This window comes from Lemur catta, chromosome 13 (genome assembly GCF_020740605.2).
Source record: "Lemur catta isolate mLemCat1 chromosome 13, mLemCat1.pri, whole genome shotgun sequence".
Classification (NCBI taxonomy): Eukaryota; Metazoa; Chordata; class Mammalia; order Primates; family Lemuridae; genus Lemur; species Lemur catta.
This window is the reverse complement of record NC_059140.1, coordinates 65,156,375-65,176,051: the sequence shown is the minus strand read 5'-3', so window position 1 is coordinate 65,176,051 and position 19,677 is coordinate 65,156,375. Positions and strand designations below refer to the sequence as shown.

General features: G+C 36.9%; 1 protein-coding gene across 4 annotated transcripts in view; it reads right to left on the bottom strand.

Annotated features, from left to right (window-relative positions):
- CAB39L (calcium binding protein 39 like) overlaps positions 1-19,677 on the bottom strand; it is a 114,219-nt gene that overhangs the window by 82,884 nt on the left and 11,658 nt on the right. The window contains exons 2-3 of one of the 4 annotated variants that reach the window (XM_045567124.1): positions 17,929-18,077; positions 16,818-16,893 (exon numbers count right to left, since the gene is read on the bottom strand). The gene's annotated coding sequence lies outside the window, so the exon portion shown is untranslated. Of the gene's footprint in view, positions 1-16,817; positions 16,894-17,928; positions 18,198-19,677 lie in introns of those variants that run through there. The other 3 variants (XM_045567122.1, XM_045567125.1, XM_045567128.1) reach the window with 3 other exon arrangements.

Below are 19,677 nucleotides of genomic sequence, written 5' to 3'. Positions count from 1 at the left end.
CAGCCCCCACCCACTCCCTTGGCCGGGAACCTTTGGGCAGCGCACAGACCATACACAACTAAATGCAGTGGCCCTGAACACTGTACAATGGCAAAGCTCTGTTGCAACTTTATCACCACTTCAATATATAGAATTCATTCATCCAACCATCTGAGGGCAATCTGCTCTTTGGGGATACAGAGTGGAATAAGAAATTTATATTCTAATAGAAGATATAAGACATGTACCAAAATAACTAAGTGCAAGGCAAAAAGTTATGAATCACAAAGAAAGGACCAATGAAATACTATAAAAATTCAGAAGAGCCAAAAAGCACCTTCTGCCTTAAGGAATCAGGGAATGTTTCATAGAGAACGGAGCACCAGAACTCAGTTTTGAATGATGGGCATGGTTTGGTCACATGAAGAGAGGAACAAAGAAGATTGGGAAGTGCCAAATATAAATAACAAATAATAATTTAGTTTGTCAGAAGCAAATGCTATGTGAATGATAGTAAAAAAAAAAATTGGAAAAGCATGTTGGGGTCAGAGTATGAAGAGCCTTACCACTAGACTAGTGAGTTAATGAATTTGTGGGCAAAAGGGAGCCATGAGGTGATCAGAACTTTCTTTAATGAATATGAATTTGGCAGTGTATTAAGAAGAACCAAAAGGGCAGAGAAAGACATGATTAAATGACAGGCAATTGCAGTTGTCCAGGACGGCAGTGCAGGTAACTGGGCAGTGGGACTGAGAGGACTACGTGAGTATCCGAGAGAACAGGTGTGGCAACTGAATAAATGTGGATGGTAACTGAGAGAAAAGTTAAATGACAATGCGTTTTCATGCCTGTGAGAAAGAGCAGAGGGATAATATCTTTAAAACAAATAAGGACCACAGGAAAAAAAGCAAATTTTACAGAATAACCAGCTGCTTGATATGTAACAAGTTTGAGGTGTCACAAAACTTCTGGATATAGATGGCTACAAACAGGTGAACATATAGAACTAGAACTTGCAGAGAAACAGCTGGAGCAATATATCTTGGGTCGCCCATTGAGCTACTGGAGTATGAGAGAGATCAAGAAGAGAGCCAAGGACAAAACTTTAGGGAACACCTACAGGTAACAGTAGAAAAAAATGGTGATTAAAGACACCATGGTTAGACAGGGAAAGGAGAAATAGCACAGTATACTATTGCTATGACCAAAAAAAGAGATCAAAAAAAGAACAAGAAGCACCCAATGATATTGATTGCTACAGAGCAGTGACAAGGACCCTGGCTAACCCTACAGTCTAATTTCTAAGTCCCCCTTTCAATACTTGCAAAGCAACGATATCAGAGAAAAAGGGGCCTTCAGAGAACCACCCAGGGCAAGGAAAGGGATCTTTAAGAATTCATATTCCCGGCTGGGCGCGGTGGCTCACGCCTGTAATCCTAGCACTCGGGAGGCCGAGGCGGGCGGATCCTTTCAGCTCAGGAGTTTGAGAGCAGCCTGAGCAAGAACGAGACCCCATCTCTACTAAAAATAGAAAGAAATTATATGGACAACTAAAAATATATGGAAAAAATTAGCCGGGCATGGTGGCGCATGCCTGTAGCCCCAGCTACTCGGGAGGCTGAGGCAGAAGGATTGCTTGAGCCCAGGAGTTTGAGGTTGCTGTGAGCTAGGAGGACGCCATGGCACTCACTCTAGCCTGGGCAACAGAGCGAGACTTTGTCTCAAAAAAAAAAAAAAAAAAAGAATTCATATTCCCTAAATTCCTAAAGACATAGGCTGGTAGTCAGAGGAATCAAAACCAGGCTGGGACCACCACTACAATACAGCAAAGCATGAAGCAGGCCAGCACTTCTGGACTGGTAGTATTTGTTCTGATCCAGCTGGCATAGCTCATTTGTACTTGCTATGGTTTTCCACTAACTTCCCAATTTAAGGAATAGCAAAGGATGAGGTTAAGAAACAGGTCTTAGAGTCCTGAGATACGATACATAACTAGCGTCATAACCAACAAAATGGGCTCAGTGCTACAATCAAGGGCGGGTGGTAATAATAATTCTTGTATTTCCCTGCCCTTCTTTGCTGGATCAATGTTGTTTTCTCCACAGCTGGTACTTTTATGAAAAGTTCTCGACTGAATCAGTTAAGAACACAAGATATCTCTCCATAAAAGAACAGTTCCCAGCCTGCTGAGAACTGATGCACATTCTTGTTTTAAGGTTTCTCATGCTCCAATTTTCCAAGTTTTTATAAACTTTTACTTTTCTACAAATTATTGAAATCAGAACTACACAAAAATTTTATGCTGGAAAATTATATTATTACCATTAAAAATCTTTAAAAGTACAACTTGTGAGCTGGTGCTCTGGAGCCAAGAAGAAAAACAGGATCTAAAAAGAACATTGAAAGAAAGGACAAAGAAAGAAGGAGGCTGAGTGATGGGACAGAAAACCCTGAGTTATAAATAACTTGGTTTAAAATGTCAAGGAAAGTAAGTCTCAAAATATCTCCTTCTGTGTGGTTATAAGGCTGTTTAATAATCGAAGTACTTCAGAAGACATTTAATTTTCAGATTCAAACAGAGCCATTTATGGCAAATAAACACATAGCATTTATAATAAAACATATTCAGGTAATTAATTGAATGGAAAAATCTCTATGGAATTAGTCCAGTAATTATAGTGGATTCCACTATCTTTATAAAACACATTTTACTGCAACTCTGAAGACTTACAAAACATGATCTAGAAGGAGAAATGATTATATTTTAATAACTATCAATCACAGAATACCTTTAATAAATGTAAACACAGAATGGCATCTTTTTTTATAAATAAAATACAAATTAGTGTACTTTTCTAGTCATACTGATTCTAAAAATGCCTTTCACCTTTTAATTTTAAATTAAATGCCCATAAAAAATTTTTTTATTTTATGTGCACCTTTATTGTTGAAAACCCCATTCATTCCTCTTCTCTAATTCCATTCCCCAAAGTTAACCACTGGTAAGAGTTTACTGCTAACTGTTGCTCTAGACCTTTTTTTCCAGGCATACACAGACATAAGTGTCTGAATACACACTGAAACAATTTTCAAAATGAGATCATACTATACATACTGTTTTATAACTTATTTTTGTTTCTTTATAATAAATCCTGGATTTCTACAAGTCAGATTTGGTAGATTATTTCATTCTTTTTAAAGAGCTGCACGGTGTTCCTTATAATATTGTTATAACACAGTTTATTTAATCACTTTATATGTAGACATTTTGATGGGGTTTTTTTTTGCTATTTTATAACTATTTTTAATTTATTCACTGATAACATGAATATAAATTAGGATTAAAAATCATGATGCTAGTTCTCCTTTGAAAAAAGCTATAAAATGATCATCTGATAGTTACAAACATTCCTTTTCATTTTAAATAAAGATTTTGACTTCTCACAGCTGATAAACACAAAAGCTGTCACTGTTTTCAATACAATGTTATCAATAATTCTGAAAACATATACATACAACTGATTGTCAGATTAACCACATATTATGGCCTTGAGATATGTGTGGGGTAACCAGTGTGATTTAAGGGCTAAATCTCACTGTTTCTCCACTATTGTTCATCTACATTTAGCAACTCTTTATTGGTGATTTTACAAGCCTACTGTGATTCCAGGTTCTCTAAGGAATTCAAAAGAAGTCTGTGACAAAAGATCTGTCTTTGAGGAACTTATACAACTTTTGGGGGAAAAAACCTATAGCTATCTATATGAAATAACTACACCTGAATGTAAAGCTTGAAGAAAGTATAAAAGGAAGAAGAAATAATGAAGGGACCAAGTACCATAAGGTGAGATATAGAGATTACCTAAGTGAGGAGAGAAAAGGTAAGAAATGAGTGAAAGAAATGAGAATTTAGATGCACTTTAAAAAAGTACCAGGATTTGAATACAGTGAGAAAGAAAATAGGATGATTATTCCCAGCATGAGAAAATCTTTTAGCAATAACTAGAACACTAGAATGAAAAAAGAAAGGGGAAACAGGAGAAAAGGGACAAGGAAGGGAGCTAGGGAAATGGGAGAAAAGAAAATCATTCTTAAAAGGGAAAGGTGGGCCAGGCATCGTGGCTCACACCTGTAATCCCAGCACTCTAGGAGGCCAAGGCAGGAGGATCACTTGAGGCCAGAAGTTTGAGATCGGCCTGGGCAACATAATGAGACCCCCATCTCTTCAAAAAATTTTAAAAATTAGCTAGGCTAATTTAAAAAACTAGTGGTGGCACACACATATAGTCTCAGCTACTGGATAGGCTGAGGTAGGAGGATCACTTGAGCCAGGATTGGAGGTTGTAGTCAGCTGTGATCACATCACTGAACTCCAGCCTAGGCAACAGAGTGAGACCCTGTCTCCAAAAGAAAAAAAGAAAAGAGAAGAAAAAAAAAAAAGGAAAGATGTTACATTTGTTATCAAAGGAAGAAGCCTATGGAGAGGTAAAAAGCTGTTCCCTGTACACCTGACTAAACATGTTTTGGTCCCACTTCAACCAACACTTACCACTCAGCCACTTTACTGGCTTCTACAAAAAATCCATGTACATCAAGTATTTCCTTTCATAACTTTTTATATATGGGGTCATGGGGAAGATTCTCATTACACAACACTTAGCACTTCTCCAGAGTTCCTATTCCTTTCCTACTGGATCATCTCTGTGTCTTTCAAATTTGTCTTCCCTGTTTTAAACAGAAAAATTGAGCTCTATGTCAGTTTCTACTTTCAAATCTGTATTACTAACTCATCTTGAAACCTCAATAAAACAGAGACTCTTCCAATTTTCAGGAGGGCATACCTCCTTAAAAGGCAATTTAAGAGCCATCTTCTGATACTTGACCAAGTCCCTCATGTTCTCAACATTCATCACAAATAAATTATCTATGCATTTCTTCCAAATTCAGCATTTTCTATACAAACAATTCATATGCCAACTACTAAAAGACTGACAATTTCTTCATTTCAATACCAACTCAAAAATGTAGGTAAAAGGTTTTTCCTTAGTAAAAAGAAGCATAGCTGTTATAAGAAACAGAATCATTCTTCCCAAGAAATAGAGGTAGAAAGATTTTTTTAAAAAAGAACAAAAGTTGGAAGAATGTGGTGAGAAAGAATCTCATATACAGCTGAGTATAACAAAATCCCTAAGAACTTTTCTAGAAAACAATTCACCAAAATATTCATGCTCTTTAACATACTAATTCTACTAACAGACAGCTATTCTGAGAAAATAATCAGAAATGGCCAGGTATTCGATGATGTTATTGCAATGTTATTTACAATAGGAAAGCCAGAAGTATCTACAAAAGGGACATGGTTGAAAAAACTATGTGTATTACCATCTTATAACAGTATATTATAGAGCCATCAAAATAATATTTTCAAATGCCATATATTCATATAAGAAAATATGTTAAGGAAAAATTAAGAAATAGATTTCATATGCATTTTTAAATCATAAATATATGCACACAACCATATGTGTAGACAACACATACATAATTTTATGTAGATAAAAGACTAGAAGGAAATATAATAAAATTTTAACAGTAATTTTCTTTGGGTGATAAGATTATAGATTACTTTTTTCTTCTTTATACTTCTCTGTAATAATCAAGTTTTCTACCACAGCATTATAAGCAGAAAAATTGTTTAAAAAAAAAGCAGCAGCTGTTTCTCCATAAAGAGCCATTTTTTTAAATGTGAGCTCTGATACATCTACAATCTACACATTCTACACTATTGTATGTATTTGGTGAAACCTATAGACTTGTGAGTTTTCACTATAACCCCACGTTGAGGAAGAGTTATAAGCGCACAGGCAGGGTTGTGACTTGAACCTCATATTGGACAATTTTAATGCCTTAAATTGCCTTTTAAGGAGATATGCCCTCCTTAAAATTGGAAGAGTCTCTGTTTTATTGAGGTTTCAAGATGAGTTAGTAATACAGATTTGGAAGTAGAAGCTGACATAGAGCTCAATTTTTCTGTTTAAAACATGAAAGACAAATTTGAAAGATACTAACAAGCTTTGTGAGGGCAGGTCTTGGTGTGCTTTGTTCACTGCTTCATCCTCAGCACCTACAATAATGCCTGGCATACAGTAGGCACTCAACAAATATTTATTAATATGTCTCCAGCTGATTTTTTTAAAATTATAAATCACTTTCCTATTTTCTATTCTATTCTTTATCTCTAATCAAAAGGAAAGACAGAGAGGAAATGCTGACTTTTAGGTGAAGAGTGGGGAAGCTCATAAAAGCAGAACTAGAGTTTTTTGGGGTTATTTTTTTTTCCCCATCCCTACAAAGGGAATAATGCTTTCTCTCAAGAGAGCTCACCTGACGCTTACTCTGAGGTGTTCAACTTTAGTACTGACTTTCCTCATAATCAAAGAACACTTGTGTTGAACCATATATTGAGATTAGAGGATGACAACTTTAAATAAGCAAGTTGTAGCTATCCATTTAGATATCTGTGAAAAAAGAATTATTTTAATATATTCTTTAATATACAAGATTTTATTATTTCTACAGCATTATCAAGAAGAGAAGGACTCAATGAACTGACAAGTATGCTAGTACATAAAGTATCCTGACATATTTCTCTGTGTAAATTAATAAAGTAGGTTCTGAAAAACAATGCATGAATATACTTTTTTTTTTTTTTTTTTTTTTAGACAGAGTCTCACTCGGTTGCCTGGGCTAGAGTGCCATGGCGTCAGCCTAGCTCACAGCAACCTCAGACTCCTGGGCTCAAGCGATCCTCTTGCCTCAGCCTCCCGGGTAGCTGGGACTATAGGCATGTGCCACCATGCCCAGCTAATTTTTTCTATTTTTAGTGGTGTGGCTAATTTCTATCTATTTTTAGTAGACACGGGGTCTCGCTCTTGCTCAGGCTGGTCTCGAACTCCTGAGCTCAAGCAATCTTCCCGCCTCGGCCTTCCAGAGTGCTACAATTACAGGCATGACGCACCGCACCCGGCCCATGAATATACTTTAATGATATTAATCCATTTATCCTCACTTTGTTGACTTTCTCATCTTAAGTTTCCCAAATCAACTCCTCTACTGGTTTATTAGCATTTTGCAGCTTTATTTATACATTTATGATTGTGTTAGATACGGCTAATTGCCTGCCAATATCCATTCTCCACTTCTTCCTTGGTAACGAAATGCTGTTTATTTCAGCACGTTGCCAAACGGTATAAAAACTCCATTTTTCAGGCCCTTTTGCAGCTGGAGATTCAGTGTGATTAAGTCTTGGCCAACAAAATGCAAGTAGAGGCTTCTGGGAAGATGAAGTGGACATATTTTTCTTTATTCCTTGAAACAAAACTAAAAACCCTATATATAATATTCAAAACAAAAAGTCTCTGAAAGGCGGAGAGAAGGCAAACTGGGTAGGGACCTCAGGACCCAAGGAGCTACATGGCAATGAGTTCCCTGGGATGTCTTCTTTTTGCCTCCTATCTCGCACCCTGGACACTGGTATGGGGAGTGGGCTCTGTGGCCAGCGAGTGCACAGAAGCAGGCTTCCGGGAGTTGGAAGAAGAGGCGAGTGGCAGCGGGCAGAGGAGACATATTCTTTACTGTGGGTGGGGGAGGCGATGCAGCCGCGGCGAGAGCATGGCCGAGAGAGAACATGGTGAGGGTGAGCACTTACATATGGCTCAGAACAATAGTGGCAACATGCCATGGGAAAGCGTGACCACATGGATTCACATAGGAGATTACACCTTGGTTACATAACCGTGCTGACTCATGCCTCCCCGGAAGGCCAGTGGAAGACATGCGGCCATTACTTTAGTTTGGCCTAAGAAACCTATTGCCTATACAACTGAATTTCCCTTACAACTAGTGAAGCCAGTAACCACAAACACGAAGTACAAACCAAAAAGAGCCACACTCCCAAAAGACTGCTCTCTCTAGCCAAAAGACCATGGAAGGAGCAGCAAGACAGAAGAGTTTTAGACAATAAATAACACCAGACAACCACACAAAAAGTGAGACTCCACCTCACCCCTGTCAGCAAAGACCAAGTGGAAAGTCTAGACTTCTATCCCCACCTGGCTATAAGGAGGCACCCCCCCCCCCCGCCGGCCCGGCTTCCCCTAAACCAGGAACAAGTGAGGAGTTAAGACATTTGACCCCTCAAGCATGAGCCAATACCCACCTACCCTCTGTGTCAGTGGAGGCCACCTTAACAGCCTGGACCTCCATCCCATGCATCAGTTCCCTCCTGCTCCCTGAGTAGTGCCAGAGAGGACTTGCAGAGTCAGGACTTTCACGACCACTCAGCAGTACCAGGGCAACCCCCCACGTGGTGTCAAGGTGGGGAGCAGTAATGAGGCACTCCTCTACCTCCCAACCAGGAAGCCTGGTGAAGAGCCTGAGCTTCCTCCCCTGCCCAGTAGTAACAAGCAAAACCCCCTCCCCCAGGTAGTCAACTAAGGAAAAGCAGAAAACCTGGACTTCAAACCCATCTGGTGGTAATGAGGCAGTAACGCTGTCGACCCCCAGCAGCAGTGTTGGAGGGGGGCCTGCTAGAACACAGACTTAAATAAGATCCAGAGTTTTGTAATATTAATATAATACAAAAATGTTTAAGTTTTAGTCAAAAATCACTCATTGAATCATGGAGAGATTTACCATTTGTCTGATATATTAGGGGGGGATCACTCATTATACCAAGAACCAATAAGATCTCAAACTGAATGAAGACAATCAATAGATGCCAACACTGAGATGACACAGATTAACTGACTGTAAAACAATTTTCTTTTCCTCTCAAGATTTTCTGGCCCTTCAGATCAACATCCCACTGACATTTTGCACATACACAGCAAATGCCTTTACTGATTTTCAAGATAACACGTGAAAGTATAAACTTAGTGATATAGAGTTGAGCATCTCCTAGGAATACTAGCCCAAAGAAAATTTAGCATTTAAAAATATATTTCTCCCCTGCTTTTTTATTTCTTAAACTTATCATTAGACTAGAAGCAACTACAATGAATTCTTTGCAGTTCTCAGATTTATTCCCTAATGTCAATTAGTGTACAATTCTTAGAATAAGACCAAGAGCATTCAACAGTGAGGATAAAGATTTTAAAAGTCAATTTTTGAGTATTAAAAAATACACTGGAAGAAAACACAATCAAAAGTAATTTATGAATGAGATGATACTAAGTCATTTTTATGAATCCTAGAAAATGTTATTCTCATATTCTTAATACACAGTATTTTTTCCAAGTTACATGTAAAAACTAGGAAAAAACAAAATCCACAAACCTAAGTGCAAAAAAGTGGTAAAGCTTGGGGGAGGACAAAAAGAGGAAGAAAGAGATGTGCTACTGGTGAAGGACTATCCCATAGACCAGTGATACTCAATTATTAGCATCATCAGGATCTGAAGGATGGATAAAACTGATTACTGGACCCTGCCCCCAGAGTTTCTGATTAAACAGATCTAGGGCAGGTGAAAACTTTCATATATAACAAGACCTCCGGTGATGATGATGTTGGCTCAGGGACTACACTCTGAGAATCACTACCGTAAAGAGATAATGCTCATAAGCTGTTTGCTTCCAGTGAATGGAAGTGTATGACAGAGAAACACCTTTATAAGCCAGCTTTGATAATATGTTATTAGAACAGGCTTCTTTCTCCATTGGGCCCTATTAGGACAAGTTGAGAAATCCAGCAATAAAAGACTAATGTAAGTAAAAAGAGAGAGAGAGAGAGATGATGATGATTACGCTGATCACAAAATGTAACAGTAAAGGTTAGCTGTTGGAAGTCTACTTTAGTGAAGCAAACAGAACAGCTGCTTGCTGCTTCAGAACACTGATTCTTACTCTTAATTCAGAATTAAGAGACAGAAATGGAAGTCAGAACCCTAAGTTATTGTAAAGTTATAAATTCATAAGAACCAGGAAATAAAAACGAATAAGCAACTCCCTCCCCCTACACACAGAAAAGCCTTACTGATGCATTTATTTAAAATTTATTAAACAAGAACTATGTGCTGGATAAAATCCCACATATTGAGAACACAAACATAAATAAGTCTTAACTACTAACAATCTAAAACGTGAAACAGAACAAAAAAGTAAAGCAATACTGTTACCTGCAGTTATGTAGAAACTAGAAAATGTGCATAATGAACTGGGTGATGTAGCTAAGGAGATTTCCAACCAGAGAGTTGAAGAGGCTACTTGGTTTATTCTTGCTGCTTATAGTAAAATGTGAGAGGAGCAAGTATGCTAAAGAAAGAACTAATAAACGTGAAGGAGCTGGGACTTGATTGTCGTTAGAGTGTGAGTTTCGCGCCAAAAAATCATTAATCTGCCATTCTGCTTCTGTAAACCTGCTTGCTCCTGCTTACTCAAGATAGTACCCCCAGCACAAAAATTCCTAAGTGACTACAACACCCATGTTCTGCATAAAATGATTACAACCCCCACATTTTGTATAAACAAAATATGGCCCAGAGCCCAAACTGCCCAGATCCTGTTACACTAAAGATAAGAAAATGATATAATGCTTACTCTCAAGGCTTTTTGTACACATGCTTGCTCAACCTTAGTAATTTTCCACCCACAAACTTACAATATAAAAACTTTCTGTTTCAAAGGCTCACTGGTGTTCTCTGTGCTGCCTTTGGCGGTGCAGAGGGTAGTCGCTGGCAAGCTAATAAAGACTCCTGATTTGGCTCAATTCGGTCTTTAGGTGGTCATTTTTTGCGTCTCAGACCATAACAATTGTGACCATTTTTAGCCTCTCCAGACAGGAAATAATGCTAAAGTTAAGAAATGGCTTCTTCTGAGTGAAGGGGAGAAATAATTTTCCTCAACTCTGATCAGTCGTAGTTGGGACAGACTCCTGCAACAAAAACCAGATGAACAAGAGGAAAACCATCAAGTATATTAATGCATGCAGTGCATATCACACAAAAGTAACTCAAGGCAGTGGCTTAGAGTCCCAGCTTATATAAAACCTTCAGTAAAGAGCAATACATTTTAGAGAAGTGACAGGACAAAGGAAAGCAGTTTAAGGCTTCCAAAGGCAGGAGAATGTGGGAAGGTAAATTTATGGGGAAATTAACAGAATAAATTCTGCTCAGATTTCTGGCTCCATCTCTAAGCTGATGAAGGTCATAAAGGAGAATTTACGTCCTGTCTTCAGGCAAGAAAAGGTGGAGGTAGGGGGAATGCGGGGAGGTTAGATCATTTGTCTTTGTAATTCTCTATCCTGCTCTTAGGCAAACAGAGAAGACTGAGAGCTCCCCTGCATCAAAAAAATATTTATGTTAAAGAAGCATATTTTGGGGTGAAATATACTGTTTTCCTTCATGAGCAAAGATCAGATCCAAGGCATTGCCAGGAAAATGTTCTAAGGACAAAGCTGAGGGTGTGGTTGTAAAATTCTTTAATATTTTAGAGATCTAAGTTTCTGCCTCATAGTACTTTTCAGTCAGATAAAAGGGCCTTTAAAGACTAATGGTGTGATAGATCCTTTCAATGAAACAATAGGGCTTCTAAGAAACTTAAAGATATGATCCTTATTCTGCAGCCATTTTGGCAAAATCTCAACGTAGCGATGGGCTTATTTGAAAGATTTGTACATGTGGCTTTTGTTGAATGAAAAGAACCCCAGCAAGATTCCTAGGAGACCCACAAAACTTTAAGAGAATTGTATTTTAAAGATCACCACCAGCTTGGATTAAAGGGGACAGAAAGTACAAAAGGAAAAGGGGCCTTTGCACCCTCACACTTATATCATATAAGCAGGAAGCAGACTGAGAAAACGACCGGACTGAAAGCATGGGCTACTTCATGAAAAAGAAAGAGTGACTCAGAGGGCTGAACCTAGAGGATGGAGCCTAGAGCCACAGAGAATCATTCCTGTTGGAAGTAAAACTGAGTCTTAATCAAGGAACGTCCAGTATTTGCCTGGCTGGATTTCAGTGACCTGGTCCTACGTACTGCCCATTTTGCCTCTTTTTTGAACAGGATTGTCTATAATGGTTATCTCTACCTGATCAAAAATTGCATAAGTCAGTTAACTTGCCTTTCTAGCTCAAGGGTTGGCAAACCTTTTCTGTAAAAGTCCAAATAGTAAATATTGCAGGCTTTGTGTCTGTGTTTTCATAGTTTACCAAATAATTTTGCTAAAACAGCTATGTATTTTTCTATATCTTGATTCATTTATTATATTCCTACTTGGAAATTATTCCCTTGACAATGCACAAGTGAACTTTTACACTCATCTCTGTATGTGTGTGTACATACATATGTATTTTGCTATATATGCATATATTTTTGTACATGGATAATTTGGGTAGTAGACTTTGTAATGGTTTCTAGTCTATTACATTTATTCTTATACACGTTTTGAATATACATGTTATTCTTATACACATCTTATACACATTTTGAATACATATTCCTAAATCCTAGAAATTAAATGGTTTACCTCAAAGATGTTTGAAAAGTTTTTAAGTTGATCCAAATGTAAACAAAAAATACAAAATTAATATTCATCACTATTACATAGCATTTTATAATATCTAAAGACTGTTCATATATTTATTCTTTATAATAGCCTTGAAAGGAACATAAAGCAAATATTAGAGTAGCCCCACTTTACAGATAAGAACCATGAATCAAATATTATTACAATAGCCCAATTTACCAATAAGAAATATGAAGCAAATATTATAAAAGTCTCTGATAAGAAAATTGAACTTCAGAGAAGATAAATAGCTTAACTCAGATGCCACAACTTGTGAGTGTTATCACCAGGATTCAAATCCAATGGCATTTCTACTAGTACCTGCTATCTGGTTTTGCATAGCATTATATTTGAAATAACATTTGGTTAGTTATAATTTCAAAATTACTATAATTTGATTTTTTTATATTTAAAAATCTCTCCTCACTAGAAGAGATTTTGCAAAGATATGTGTACCATAAAAGAAATTTCCTGAATAAATGGGTTTATGAATAGTTTTAATTCATTTTTGGTCAACTCCCACAATGAAAAAATATCAAGAATTTTGGCATAAAATGTTGCTTTAAAGATATTTTTAGTAACTATTTCTCTGATTACAAAAGGAAATTCCTTGCCTTCCACAAATAAAAATAAGCCCTTTATTTAGACTTTTTATTTTCATTGTTATTCATTAAATTCTATGTTCATTTCTGATTCTGAACATTGTTAACTGTACCCTTTTATAAAATGACATCCTCACAATTCTTCATATTTTGGATATATTTACTTTTTTCCTGGGGCTTGAAACAGGATGGACATATTTTCTTTTATTCTTTCAAATTTCTTATATTTCTTGGTTAATGAACTAGCTGTAAATGGCATAGGTTGAGTATCCCTTATCCAAAACACTGGGGACTAGAAGTGATTTGGATTTCAGATTTTGAAATATGTGCAGAATACATACCAGTTGAGCATCCCTAATTTGAATATCTGAAATCTGAAATGCTCTACTGAGCATTTCATTTGAGCATAACGTGTGCACTCAAAAAAGTTTTGGATCTTGGAGCATTTCGGATTTCCCATTTTCAGATTAGGGATGCTCAACATGTATTTTTATAAAATAGCATCTTTGACTCAATTAAAAAGAGGGGAAAAGAGCCTTGGACATTTCATTGGAAAAAATCATTTTTCACAAATTTTTCCTCCCCAGATTATTTGTCCTATGATAAATATAGGGATAAAAATAATATCTTAAAATGTTCCTTGTAACTTTTTATATATAGGAGCAAGTGATAATACTAAATAAACTATCAATTACAATTGTCAACTACACATAAAGAGTTTTAAAATACACTCAATACTTTCAGCAATATTTGTTGATATTTATGTTATGAAATAGACACCAATGTCATGTATATACTGTTTATACAACCAGGAAAAGATTTTGCAAATTTTTTCTTAAACTAAGAAATATATACACTATGTCAATATTTGGATATACTAGCATCTTTACATAGCATCAATGATAATGTATGTAATGTAATGTTCAATTCTCTTCCTTCTTCCCTTCTATTGCCTCTGTCCCACCTCCCCTCTACCCTTTTGCCCCTCCAGCTTCCTAAAGTACAAAAGCCTCTATTTATCTGGAGTAGCCAGGGCTACTTGAGCCTTCCCACTGTTTTAGCCCAGGACTGAGGTCGCCTGGGCATCCCACCATCCTCTAAGTCTTTTCCTTTTTCCATGTCCCTTGAGATAACCTTGACAACAAATCCAGCTCTTGAGTTCTTATCCCACATTCAAAAGTAATTACATTTCCAAGGGTCTTGAATGTGCCAGGTACCATGCTAAGTGCTTTCACCCAAGTTATTAATTCTGAATGCTGCAAGACATAATTCTACTATCCAGAGATAGCCCCTGATGAAATAAATCTCCCTGTTACTCTGTTCTGCCTTTTAATATTAAGTCTTATCATAATGGATACATACTATTCCACTGGAGAAAGGTACCGTAATTTATAGGTGGTTTAAGTTGTTTACTTTTTTCCTATTATAAATAATGCCACACATGTCCTCTAAAAAAGTCTTTCTGCACATTTCTGATAATTTTCTTAATATAGATCACATGCATGAATTTGGCCTGAAAGATCATTCTTCTGCCCAGCTAGTCACTCTCTTCCTTCCATGTCTCTAATGTGGGGTATTCCTGGCCCATTCTCACTGTGCAACATCATTCTCCACCCTCCTTTGTTCTGGGCATCAGCTCCCAGCTCAGTTTCCAATACTTCTCTTCACCTACACTGCACTGTCTTGCTATCGTGCCCTTGGCTTCTGCCTTAGAGTCTCTCCAATCTTAAGCCTTTTGACCTTCTGAATACCTAGAAAGGCAGCATGGTATAAATTAAGTATAGGATTAATTAACACCAACTTAATTAAGATTTCCTGCAATTTCAGCAGCCAACAGAAAGCCAATTTCAAGTTAAGAATGTGACATTCAACTATAGTTCTAAATTACTTAGCAGAGGGAAAAAAAGGAAATAAAGAAAAAAATTATGAAAAAAATAGTTATATGTAATTACAACTACACTCCATAACACCTTCTAATTTTCAAATTCCAAAGCATAATTCAATCCTGAGCAAGAGCGAGACCCCATCTCTACAAAAAATAGAAAAATTAGCCAGGCATGGTAGTGTACACCTATAGTCCCAGCTACTCAGGAGCCTGAGGCAGAAGAATTGCTTGAGCCCAGGAGTTTGAGGTTGTAGTGAGCTATGATGATGCCCTAGCCCAGGCAACAAAGTGAGACCCTGTCTCAAAAAAAAAAAAAAAAAAGAAGAAGAAGAAAAAAGCATAATTCAGAAATTTGCAATATATTTTAATTGCAAAATAGAGTGTTGGTATATTAAGACAAAAATAAAAAATAAAGCATTAATTCCTGGTCATTTAGAGTATTTAATTCCTTTATTAAATTTTAGTTGTTCTTCAAGAGGCATGTTTCTTTCCATACCTGATAAAAAGAATTTCTATTTTTTCCTCCTAATGTTCTAAGTCCCTTCTTAGATATAATTTTTAGAATTCAAGCCCTAAAGATAGTTTATCAAACCACTCTTTAAAGAAAAAAGATACAATAGGCTATAGAAGATAAAACTCCCATGAAATTCCTTCACGCCTCTCTATAATCACCTGCTCTCCATGGGTTTCTCTCCACAGCCTTTATTATCACTGTCTAGTGAAATAAGAATAAGAAAAAAAAATTTTTTGAGACAGGGTCTCGCACTGTTGCCCAGACTGGAGTGCAGTGGCTCACTGCTGCCTCAAACTCCTGGGCTCAGGTAATTCTCCCACCTCAGCCTCCCAAGTAGCCAGGACTACAGGCTTGTGTCACCACGCCCAGCTATAGTCTTTTACTCATTATTTACATTTTATAATCCCTTTTATTAAAATGTATTGAATATTTCTAATAACTAAAATCTCTGTCGATCATTTCAGTTGTCTGTTGTTTCTACTGACTCTTGTTCTTAGTGTTCTGATTTTTTCCCCTCGCTATGTTTTGTGATTTTAAAAAATATGTATGAGCTTGTTATAATTTTAACTATAATTATTTGCTAACTACCTTGAAAGTGCATTCTTCTATGGAGGATTTGTGATTGTTTGTACGAGGTACCTAAGAGTATAACAGGCCAAGGTCCGTTTTAAATTAAAATCCTCCATTTGTGGAGTTTTAGGAACGATGAAAATAGTGTAAAGTAAGGCCCCAAACTCAGGTGAATGTGAGCTGGTAACCAGGAATTATTAGGGTAGATTTTAACTCCAAACGAGAGCTGAATGCCTTTGCAAGATGGTCTCACGATCAGGCCCCCTACCCTTTTGTGGGACCCAAAGATTTTTTTCTCCAGCTTCCATCCCTCTTCGTGCACAATACTTCCATGCCAACAGAAACCCATGGATGCCCCCAAAGTATTCAGTGACTTTAGCACCTGCTTATCTCACAGGATTTCCGTGTTTTGTTTCCAGCCTCAGAAAGCTCCCCTTATTCTCTTCTTATGGGTTTATCCATTCATTTTAAAGGATTTTTTTTATACTGAATCTAGTATTTTACATGTTTGATGAACTAAGGGATTCAGGATCTCTTGTCTATCATATTGCTACAAATGGAAGTCTATTTATTACTTTTGCAATTGCTTTGTAAAATTTAAATTGGGATATTTATTTCTGACAAATTTTATTTTGGTGTGTTAAGCATAGTCTACAAGTGTGTCAAGAGCCCTTACCATCTTGATTGAATCTTCACATTAGCTTACCTTAGAAGTTGTATATCATTTGCAAATTTGTTTCAATGTCCTTAGCGTTCACCAAAGTCACTGATCAACACAGCTCCTGACAAAAAGAAAAGCTTCAAAATTAAGTTTGAAAAATATAGCAAATCCAAAATATTTTCTTAATGTTCTCATATATATAGAACCACAAATTAAATTTCCATAATTAAATACAGATAAGTCAAATTAAAACAGGTAAATCTCTATACCTCAATTACTTCAAGTGACAGACCTTTCAAAAGTAGTATTGAACTGAATGAAATATTTATTTATCATCAAGGGAAACCAGCAGAAGTGTAATAAAGGCTTGGCTTGGATAAAGGGGGCTCTAGCACCTCTGAAATCTCCAACAGCCTCCATCTCCAAAAGGAAAAAACACAAATTATTTAAACTATTATCTTTAAGACCAGTGTATACAAAAAGGCTGTGCAAAGCTTTTCCTTTGTTTTTTTGGAGACAGAGTCTCGCTCTGTTGCCTGGGCTAGAGTACCATGGGATCAGCCTAGCTCACAGCAACCTCAAACTCCTGGGCTTAAGCAATCCTCCTGCCTCAGCCTCCCGAGTACCTGGGACTACAGGCATTTGCCACCATGCCCGCCTAATTTTTTCTATATATATTTTTAGTTCTCCAGTTAATTTCTTTCTATTTTTAGTAGAGACAGGGTCTTACTTTTGCTCAGGCTGTTCTCAAACTCCTGACCTCGAGCGATCCTCCCGCCTTGGCCTCCCAGAGTGCTAGGATTATAGGCCTGAGCCACTGCACTTGGCCAGCTTTTCCTGATTTAAGGATGCTTTCTTCCTGTTAGATGTTCAGTAAAACGTTAGCTCTTCCATCTCTCTATTGTTTCACAGCACAAAATGTAGAAGAGTTTTGAAGGGTCACAAAGTGAAGATGTAAAAGGCTTTTTTGCTTTTAACAGCACCATGAAAACCCATGCCTGCTAGGTTTTTTTCTTTTTTGCTTTGCCACTTTTAGTTCACACCTTTCACTAATTTCAGTCATCAATGGCAACTTTTATAAAATTTATTCCTAACATTAACATAAGAATGTATGTATGTGCTCGTGTTTTCCCATCAGAAATAATAGAAAACTTACCCTTCTCTCCTTTAGTACACTGCTCTTGCATGAAGAACACATAAACCACTGATTTTGGGTCTGCATCTTTATTTTCTGAGCCACAATTACAAGTTTAAATAGAACATTTAGCTCCTGGTGTTCTTTCTTCTCAATATTTGATGCACACCCTGCAATAATGTAGTACAAAAAGCACAGGCTTTGGAGTCACATAGATCTGGGTTTAAATCTCAATCTTCCTTTCATCTGAAAGCTTGGAATGTAGGGGAAAAAAAAAGAGAATAGAACAAAAAAAAAAATTCTCAATCTTCCACTTAGCAACTGGCTAATCTGAAGCAAATTTTTAACCTCTCTGAAACTATCAGGAAAATATATTACAGGTTTCAATATGTACCTCTAAGAACCAAATGATATAGCACACATATAGTGTCAGCACAGTGCCTGCCATATTACATGTACTCTTACTGTGTTGGCTCTCCTTCTGAGTAATTCATTTTCTCTCTATCCAACCTGTCAAAGGACTTTCCAGACTAAATTTTCCTAAGTCATAGCCTTGATAAAATTTTGTGGTTTTGTCCAACAATTATCAACATTTTACAACACTTATTTCACCCTACAGATAAAATACTTTCAAAAAAGTATTACAGCAACAATGATACTACTGAATATATCTTCCTAAGAAGGTACAGTTCAAAATCTACATTCTAAAGTCACTAGAAATTGTTCCTTTTGTGTGGTTATGTCAGCAAAGTGCTATGCAGTTATATAAACTTGTTTCAGTTCCTTTTCACATTTTTCTTTTCATTCCACCTTTTTATTTAATTTTATTTTTGAGCATATAAATATACATGATTCTAAGGTCAAAACTATTAATATATTAACAAGTTATAATTAAGGAAATCTCTCTTCCATTCTTGGCACCTTTCCCCAGTTCTTTCCTTCTGCCTATAGATTACTCTATATACTTAATATTCCCTTCCCTGCCTTTGGTTTTTTTTCTACTTTACAATATATTCTTCAGATCATTCTGTATTGATACATAGAGACTTTCTACATTCTCTTTTATGACCTCCAAGAAAAAGGGTTACTTCGAAAAGGCATCATCTACCTGGTGATTGTTTGGATGCACCTTAGTTTATCCAATCAGTCCCCTATTAATGGGCATTTTGGTTGTTTCTAATCTTTTGCTAATTACAAGTAATGCTAATGTGACTAACCTTATACAATGCCAGTTTATATTTTATTTCAGCACTCTTCTTTTTTTTTTTTTTTTTTTGAGACAGAGTCTCACTCTGTTGCCCGGGCTAGAGTGAGTGCCGTGGCGTCAGCCTAGCTCACAGCAACCTCAAACTCCTGGGCTCAAGCAATCCTTCTGCCTCAGCCTCCCAAGTAGCTGGGACTATAGGCATACGCCACCATGCCCAGCTAATTTTTTCTATATATATTTTTAGCTGCCCATATAATTTCTTTCTATTTTTAGTAGAGACGGGGGTCTCACTCTTGTTCAGGCTGGTCTCGAACTCCTGAGCTCAAAAGATCCTCCTGCCTCAGCCTCCCAGAGTGCTAGGATTACAGGCATAAGCCACCGCGCCCGGCCTTCAGCACTCTTTAGGACAAATTGCCTGTGTCTAAAGACTAATGCATAAGTAATTTGGCTGGATTTGTCACATTCCCTCCTATGCAGTTTGTCCTTTTGTCTCCCTACAGCAATGTATAAAAGTGCCTGTTTCCCCACAGTCTACAGAGTATATTCTACAACTTTGGAATTTT